A 9,615-nucleotide genomic window follows, 5' to 3' on the forward strand; every position below is an offset into this window, starting at 1 on the left:
TATGTATATATATATATAATTCCACATTTTTAAAAATAAAGGTTTAAACAAGTAGAATAAAACCATAGGATAAAAACTTTTTGGTTCCCCAGAGAACCAAACTGAACATTTTTTATAGGAACAGTTCACCCAAAATTGAAAATTTGCTGAAAATTTACTTAACCTCAGGCCATCCAAGATGTAGATGAGTTTGGATCCAGTGGATCCTCTGCAGTGAATGGGTGCCGTCAGAATGAGAGTCCAAACAGCTGATAAAAACATCACAATAATCCACAAGTAATCCACACAACTCCAGTCCATCAATTAATGTATTGTGAAGTGAAAAGCTGTGTGTTTGTAAGAAACAAATCCATCAAGGCATTTTAACTTCTGTCCTTAATCCATGATAATGCTTCCTCCAGTGAAAAAGTCCATCCACTGCTGTCCTGTCACATCAAAATCAAAGAATATATTGTTTTTAGCCCTGCCCACTACTAAAGATTTTTCTAGTTGACTAGTAGTTGTTCATTTTGAGCAATTATTCGACTAATCGCATATTTATATTAATAAACCATATAATTCATAATAATGAGCATTTCATTGCCTATAGCCTATCACCGCTCAAGTGCACGCATAAAACTTGCCACAGCACACCGGCAGAAGTAATGATTATGAAATGTAATGTTGCTACTACTTACTTGTTTCAGATAAGCCACATTTGAGGTCGATGAACGAAATGAACGTTTGAATGTCCGATGTACTGTAATTACCAAATAGACCAGCTGTTAATAATCTGTCCGTCACAGACTACGTGACTTTGCCACTTCTTGTGGATTTTTTTTTCTGCGATTAAGCAACTACTAAAATTTTGATCGACTAAGCCTCTTCTCGTCGACTAACGGTTAGTTGACTATTAGGGGGCAGCCGTGTTTGTTTTGAACTATTTAGGACTGTTTTCACTTGTAAACAGTGTTTGATCTGTGAATATTTCTCTCCTGATTCAGACGAGACGACTTTTTTCACTGGAGCAGGCAACGTTATGGATAGAGGACATCTTGATGGATTTGTTTATTACAAATGCAGCTTTTTGCTTCACAAGATGTTAATTGATAGACTGGAGTCGTAACTTGTGGATTATTGTGATGTTTTTATCAGCTGCTTGAACTCTTATTCTGACGGCACCCATTCACTGCAGAGGATCTATTGGTGAGCGAGTGAAGTAATGCTAAATTTCTCCAAATTGTTCAGATGAAGAGACAAACTCATCTACATCCTAAATGGCCTGAGGTTGAGTAACTTTTCAGCAAATTTTTATTTTTGGATGAACTATTCCTTTAAAAGAACCGTTTTTTTCTTAGTGTGAAGAATATTTTAATCATCTAAAGAAACTTTTTCCAGTATAAAGAACCTTTTGTGGAGTGGAGAGTTTCCATGGATGTTAAAGCAGCTTCATGAAACCATATATACCAATAAAGAACCTTTATCTTTAAGAGTGTATTGTAGATCGATTGATTAAGAAGTAGTATAAACAGGACACTCCAAAGTCTAAATCATGAATTCAAAAAGTTCAAATCAATAAAATCTGTTTCGTAAAAAGCATTCCACTTTACATAAGAGGGGTCAGACAACTTTAAATGTGTTCAGGTTTGCACGGTGCTCCTGCGATGCTCTTTCACATTTCGACCCTCGCATTAAAGGTTAGACGTGTACAGACGTGCCCCCCCCTCATGTAAATCGGATGCGTGTATTTATTGTATGTTTTCTGAATGCTGCTCTCAGCTGCTGTGCTGTCTCATAGGGCTGCCATGTGTCTGTATTTACTGGTGTGGGTGCTCGGTGTGCCGGAAAGTTTTCTCTGAGGTTACCTTCTTTTCCAGAGTGTGTATCGAAATCACTCTTTGATTCGTGTGTGTTGATTGGTGGGGAGGATTAAGGGGCGTGGTATGTGCCTCAAAACCCCACCCACCCACCTCACTTGGTTGTGCTTATGTAAAGTTTACAAATGTGTAATTCTTGTGCAAATACAATATATTCACAATAAAATTTTATCATTACTACCTCGGGTTTATTATTGTATTTTGTTTTCTTTCTATCTATCTATCTATCTATCTATCTATCTATCATCTATCTATCTATCTATCTATCTATCTATCTATCTATCTATCTATCTATCTATCTATCTATGTATCTATCTATCCTATATCATTCTATTATTCTATCAGATCTATCTATTGTCCTGCCTATTGTTTTATCTATCTATCATTCTATTTATTGTTCTATGCATCTATCATTCTATCTATAGTTTTTTTTTTTTTTTTTGAAAGAAATCAATACTTTTTATTCAAGGATGTACTGAATTGTTCAAAAGTGCCGGTAAGACTTTTGCATTGTTAAACAAAAAAATATATATTTCAAATCAAATCTGTTCTTTGAAACTGGTTATTTTTCAAAGAATCCTGAAAAGAAAAAAAAACAAGGTTTCCACAAAAAAAAATATATATATATATATTAAGCAGCACAACTGTTTTTAATATTGATAAGAAGAAGCAGAAGACTGGAATAATGACTGCAAAATAAAACAACAAAAAAAACATTGGTTTCACAGGAATAAATGACTTTAAAATAAATGACTTTTGAGAATTTAGTCCGGATTACATGTCCAATTTCATTCAGGAGGTCTTTACCTTTTTCAGTAAAATCCATTTAAGCAAATATATTTACTATTCAAATTTTGTTCTGTTAGTTTTCATAAAATATGTTTTCTGTTTTTGTGTCAGTTGCTAAAGGAATGCCCACCTAAGAATGTGGCCTTTTAAAAGTTAGCGCAACCATGAAACAGTAATTTCCTGTTGACTCTCCCCATCTTACGAACAGACGGAGTCAGAAAACACACCCCAACCCACCCGGCCACTAAGAGGACATCCCCATCTGCAGATGAAACGACGTTTGATTGAGGGTGACGGAGCGTGGACCTTAGTCCAGATTTTGGGAGAGCGAATCTTCTGGAGCTCTTTCCTGACTTCTTGATGGCTTTTAACATGCTATCTATGACGACAGGCCCGGGCTGTTATTTCCGACCCATCGAGCAGAAGAGGTCCAGATGCATGTGTGTCTGTGTGTGCGCCACACTCTGGCTTTTGAGAGACTATCGTTTCATTTCTTCAGTGGTGTTTGGAGAACGGATTACTGGATGTGCAGGATGCTTTTAGGGTCGGCGGATGGGTTTGAGATGGTTATCTGGGGTGTGGGGTCACCGTAATCAGATATCCCTTGTCGTCGATGCACAGCTTGTGACCCGGGGCGCAGTTACCATCGCAAAACAAGCAAGCCATGGACCAATAACAAACATGGTGTGATATGAGAGACACTCCATCGCTTTGCTCCCCGGTAGATATGACCTCACGACTCTATCCTCTGCAAAAACCTGAGCGGAGATAATCAAAGTCTAAATAATAATAGTATTCATTACACTTCAAGGATACTGGGATGTTGAAACTGTCAGAGGGTTGAAACACAGATCCATGTAATGTTTAAGTTATCCATTGGGATTTATAACATTTACATACTGTTTATATTTAGATTAAAACCCCTGTCTTTTGTGTGTATCTATGAAATACAGATATAAATCTGTTTAGGTTTAGTCTAAGCTCTATGTTCCAGTCGTTACACAATGGCTGGACAGACGTGATTTGTTTGTTATAAAATCATCAGTCTTGTGGTTTGAGGTGTGCTATTACTTTTCTAAGCAATCGAACTTGCAATATTCACTTGGCTGGCAAACAATCCCCTAGAATTAGATTGCAAAGGCATCAGAGGGATCAGATTAACATTGGGCCCTTTAATGGGAGCCAGTACTGAGGTCTTGTGTGGGGCCACAGAGGCCTCTGGGGCCCCGACTATAGTCTCAGCAACCAATTATAGGGCTCGTGGCAGTGTACAAAGGCCTTCCCAGTGGCAGGTTTTGCAACGGTCACATTCGTAGTTCAGAAAATTTGCTTATCTATAGTTTTTTTTTTTTTTAGCTATTATTTGTGGGGAAAAGTATAGATATTTTCAGAAATAGTGCGAGTAAATTAACTTTATTTTCCTAAATCAAATCAGTATGTGGTGTGCACAGTTTTAAAGTAGTTTGCTGGTAAGTTGTCACAATTCTATTAATTTAATTGTAATGCAGTACAAGTACCCAATTTTCTCCCTTGACTTGTTCAGATTATAGCTGTTCTATTATTTTAATGGTGTTTTTAGTAATATTTGATGCAGGAGGTCTAGTAGCTACCAGTAAAAGAAGGTTATACAACCACATAGACATGCACACAGTGCCAGACATACTCTCTGAATTCACCCCTTACCTCTGTGCACTGAAACTTAATTGGTCAGTGCTGGTTTGAGATTTGTAAGGGTGCTGTTTGTTTCTGTAAGGAGTGTGAGGGTCACAGATTAGTTCCTGTCTCTTAATAAAGTACAGATTGTGCTTTGAGAGAGTAACGAGTTCGACCAAGGACACAAGGAATGGTGTGTTCACCTCTAGGGAGGCAATTCAACACAGTTCTTGAACATTTTGTCAATTTTTTTGCATCTATTTTGTAAAATAAAAGTTTACATTCTTGCGTTAAGACTACATGAAACCATTTTTGCTGGTGTTAACAAAGCAATAACTGAAACTGGTTTTCCAATTTCTAGCATGATTTGCATCGGGCTGGATTAGCAGAGCGAATGTTCAAGTGAAGTGTTGTGTTTAATTTTTTGGTTTTTAAGGAAAAAAAAGAGGAGACATAATGCCATTGTGGTGGAGAATGTACGTTGTGTCAAGTATGAAGAATATATTGCTTTTCCAAATAAGTAAGTTGTACACACATTTATTTATTTATGTTTAGATTACCCTTGCCGTAATCTGAAGCTCACACATTTTTTTTTTATTTAGATCAAATAAAAAACAAGTTTTTTAAGTTGTGTAATGAATGATTCGTGATCATTATCTCAGATAATAACTATGATCACCAAAAAAAAAAAAGTTGTAATCCCCAAATTGTCTCGTTTCAAATAATTTATTTTGAGTGTCAGTGTTTTTTTTTAATGAAATAATAATTATATAATGAATTATTATATTAATTACATAAATAATTATTGGCCTATAGGTATTGGAAAAAATAACATTAGTACATCCTTATTTAAAAAAAAAATACTGTTCTGATGCATGTGTAACAACTTGAATACATGAATAATGGCAGTCAAACACTCGAATAGTGACCACTGGCAGACTCACCTGTAAGCAATAAACGCGAGAGTTACATAAAACTAGCTGAAAGTCTTCAGCGTCTTAATAGTGCAGCTTTAACTCTGGCAAATATCGATGTGGGGCTTTATTAAACAATACAACAGGGCCCAATCTTTGTCCTTCAGTAATTTCCATGCCTCAGTGGCTAATTGTAAAGATCTGTGCAACCACTCAAATTGAACAGCCTTCTTGCACAGAGAGAGGAGAATTAGTTCTAATTTAGGTGTAATGAAATATTGATGAGTATATATTGTATTCTATGTGCTGTGTTAAAGCAAGAGCCAGTGTTCATGACTGCCAGACCTTTCAGATCATTAGGAGCAACATGCTATTCTCATTACTGAGCTGTATGGTAATTAGTCATTAATATGTAAAGGGACTGCAATGATCCTCTGGAGCTTTTATAATGGTAGAATGAGTAAGACAGCAACGTAGAAATGTGAATAATTTTAACAATATAAAAGAGATCATACAAAATGCATGTTATTTTTTATTTAGTACTGGCCTGAGTAAGATATTTTACATAAAATATGTTTACATTTAGTCCACAAGAAAAAAATTGCTGAAATTATTCAAATAACCCCATTTAAAAGTTTAGGAACCCTTGGTTCTTAATACTGTGTGAGGTTACCTGGATGATCCACGACTGTTTTTTTGTTTTGTGATAGTTGTTCACGAGTCCCTTGTTTGTTCTGAACAGTTAAACCGAGCACTGTTCTTCAGAAAAATCCTCCAGCTCCTGCAGATTCTTCAGTTTTCCAGCACCTTTTGCAAATTTGAACCCTTTCCAGCAGTGACTGTATGATTTTTGAGATCCATCTTTTCACACTGAGGACAATTGAGGGACTCAAACACAACTGTTAAAAAAGGTTCAAACATCCACTGATGCTCCAGACAGTGGAGCATCAGTTGGCTTTGCTTTAATAAAGATTTTTTGCAAAATTTCCTATTTTAAAAATGAATGGAAAAAGCACTTCCGGAACCAACTGATGAAATAGTGCCACTAAAATTAATAGTTATTTAATTTTTAGCTAATTAAGCTTCCAGTTATTGTGAATCTAGTCTTACATTAAAACAATAGTGATCTGAGTGCATTCCAAATTCAACATTCGGGATGTATTTTCCACAATATTAGTTTGAAAGTGTTCAAATCTTTTTTTTTTTTTTTTTTTACGGGTGATTTAGTCAAGAGATAAATATTTATATTGGACATCTATATTAAAGACATTTTTTTTTAAATATCTGCTTTTGTGTTCCAGAGGAGAAAGAAGCTCTGTTTTGAGGGTGAGTAATAGTGACAGGATTTTCATATTTGGGTGAAATATAAGTCCAAATCTACTTATGATCTAACAGTCCAAAAAAATGCTTATTTACTATTCAGACTACAAATGCTAATTCGTTTTCAGTTAGATTTGCCTAAAAATAACATGTGGGCTGTCAGTGTGAACAAAGTCTTATATTTATTCTGTCAGTATTTTTCAATGTTAAAACAGCCTATCAAAATAAAAAAATGGCCTAGCATCAACCACAATGAGCAAAACAATACCGCTGGCTAATTTATTATGCCCTTCAGAAACACTACCAGAACTCCAGTGCTGCCTTCAATATGACCACTTGATAGATGATGCTCTGTCAACAACTACTAGTTCCACTGGTTTCCTGGTACCAAAACCATGACTATATGACAGAACATTAACTGAAACCTCCCACCCACATTCAACACACCCAGACACAAATTCAAAGTCGTACACATAAGAAAACATGTAAGACAGAATAACACATGTGCTAATGACTCATCTGTTGGTCATTTAGCATCAATGGTAATTATTATACCAGGCTAGCAGGGCCATAAGCACACAAACCTCCCTGACGTTTGTTTTAAGCACCTCTATCGTGCTTATTTCAGACCTAATCGGGCTGAAAGGAGAGCGAGTGTGTGTGCGCGTAAGCTAAAACATTTACAGATGGCGTTAGTACTGCCTCATCAAAAGCTAATCACGCAAACATGGGGCCGTTGTAGATATGGTTCCCAAAAGCCCAAGAGTGCCGTGTGTATTTATGCCCACAGATTTGTGTCTGTACACTGCATGTGCCTTGAAGTGTGTGTTTGTGTGCGTAGGTGTCAAAAACAGGACCACACGGAATATGAGCCAGCAGAACTTCACTAAACCCAATGACAGTCATCCACAAAGTTCGCAGCATCTGCATTCCCTTGCATGTTTGTATATTAAAGATACACTATGAAATTCTGGGCTCTCTATCAATATATGATGTTTTTTTATTACATTTTTATTATTATATATACTTGCATAGGGATTCTTTAATATTATTTTGTGTGTTTGTGTGTGTGTGTGTGTGTGTGTGTGTGTGTGTAGGTTTTATAGGAATGATATATCTTACATATAAGTATATAATATGTAGGTTTTATTGGTTTTATATATACATATCTTACATATAAGTTTTATATTATTTACATGCATATGCATATACATATAAACATATGCTTATATATGTTCCACAGGTTTTCCCCTAAAATCTATGCAGTAAAAAAATTCCAAACATTCCGTTTGGGGCTAGTCAGTGGTCTGAGTTGGCATTCTCCATTTCTTTGGTCTGTCAGTGGCCAGCTGTGCGTACAGGTCCCGGTGCAGAAGTTCACCGGTGTGCCCCTCAGGCTGGCTCCTTTATTCAAGTCGACCAGGACCTTGTGACTTGTGTGCAGCTGCCTGTAATGGACCCTCCAAATCTGGCTACTATCACAGGACTAATTATGGGGATGCATATTGACAGGTGCTTAGGGGCTAGAGAGAGACTGATGTGTGTGTTTATTGTGTGTTCGGGTGCAAGTTAAGGTGGCCAGGGTTTAGTTTCTTTGAAGATTTAAAAAGTTGATTCTTTTGTCATTTGAAATGTACCCCAGACTGTCCCCAAATAGGATGCATTCAAACCTGTTCAGTCACCATGTGAAAGATACAAGCTTTACGACCACCTCATTAGTGTTTGCATTTACCCAGGCTCCTTTGGATCGCCTTAAGTGATTGAAACACTTTACTCTAATAGGTCTATTATATTGTAGACACAGTAAAGAAAGAACAACATGTTTGTATACTGCACATACACGAGCTATCTCACTTTGTCCTTCTCGCATAGTTTCTCATTCTAAGCCAACGTCAATATTATTTTGTACTTTCACATGTATGTTATTCATTGTGGCCGTATAATAAATCAATCACAATAAAATGTTAAATAAATATTTACATAAATATTTGACATGACGTACACATTTTTGCCATGTGAAGTAAATGTACGTGACTTTGAGAAAGTTCTGGAGACTTCTCTTCCAAAGGAAAGCACAATACTGTTTATAAAAGAAAAAAACATCCTAAACTTTGCTTTGGTGAAACTACAAAATTATCATATTTATTGTAACTGAAACAAACTCCCCCCACCCCTGGTTTCACAGACAATGTTTAAGTCTAGTCCCAGACTAAAATGCATATCTGAGCTGTATTAACTGAAAGAAACTTGCACTGCCATATCTTGAAATCTGTAAGTGTCATTGATTTGTCTCAAGATGTACACCAGTAATGTTTTTTTTTCTAAGGCATGTTTATAAAAGCTACTTAACTGTCCTAATTGAACTAAGCCTGGCTAAATCTAAACCCTGTCTGTGAAACCAGGCCATGTGTTTTTAAAAAGAACTTTATTCTTAAACATGGTTTAATTTTTATGTCATCAATCATGATAAGTCAGTTTGCAGATTTCTACTAATTAATAAAGTTGTTTTATGTCTTTTTTGTCCACAGGGAAGTGCATCACAAGAAAGAGTTTCAACTCTCAGCTATCTCTAATCCAGAGTGAGAGTCACACACAGGAAGTGTGTGTTTATTTGGAGAGGACTCTTCTGTTTACTGTGCCTCGAAGCTTCACCACAGGATGCTCAAATGCAGCTGTATGCTTTGTTTGTAAGTGACTGCATTTTATTGTATAATTTTTGTGTTCCACATACCTGCTCAACGTTTTGAGTATGTGGGGGAAGGCGAAGCTTAAGTGTGTCTGTATGTATTTTAGGACGGGTTGCCAGGATATTGTGTGTTCTTGGATGCCAGAAACAGGTTCAGGTAATTTGCTGCAGCTGAAGCTGAAACGTGCAGCAGATCTGAATGACAAATCTCTACAAAGCTGCAGGAAATCTATTTAACCTCCTATGCTTTTTTATGTTTGAAAATTGCTATCTCTGTCTCTCTCCATGTGTCATAATTTCCATCTCCCCATTCCATACTTTTATCAGATTCTATTAGTTTTCCACATGGGGCACTTTGCTCGTAATACCATCATCATTCCTTCTGCAAAACACTGTC

This window comes from Sinocyclocheilus anshuiensis, unplaced genomic scaffold, assembly GCF_001515605.1.
Source record: "Sinocyclocheilus anshuiensis isolate Anshui unplaced genomic scaffold, SAMN03320099.WGS_v1.1 scaffold28, whole genome shotgun sequence".
In the NCBI taxonomy this organism is placed as follows: Eukaryota; Metazoa; Chordata; class Actinopteri; order Cypriniformes; family Cyprinidae; genus Sinocyclocheilus; species Sinocyclocheilus anshuiensis.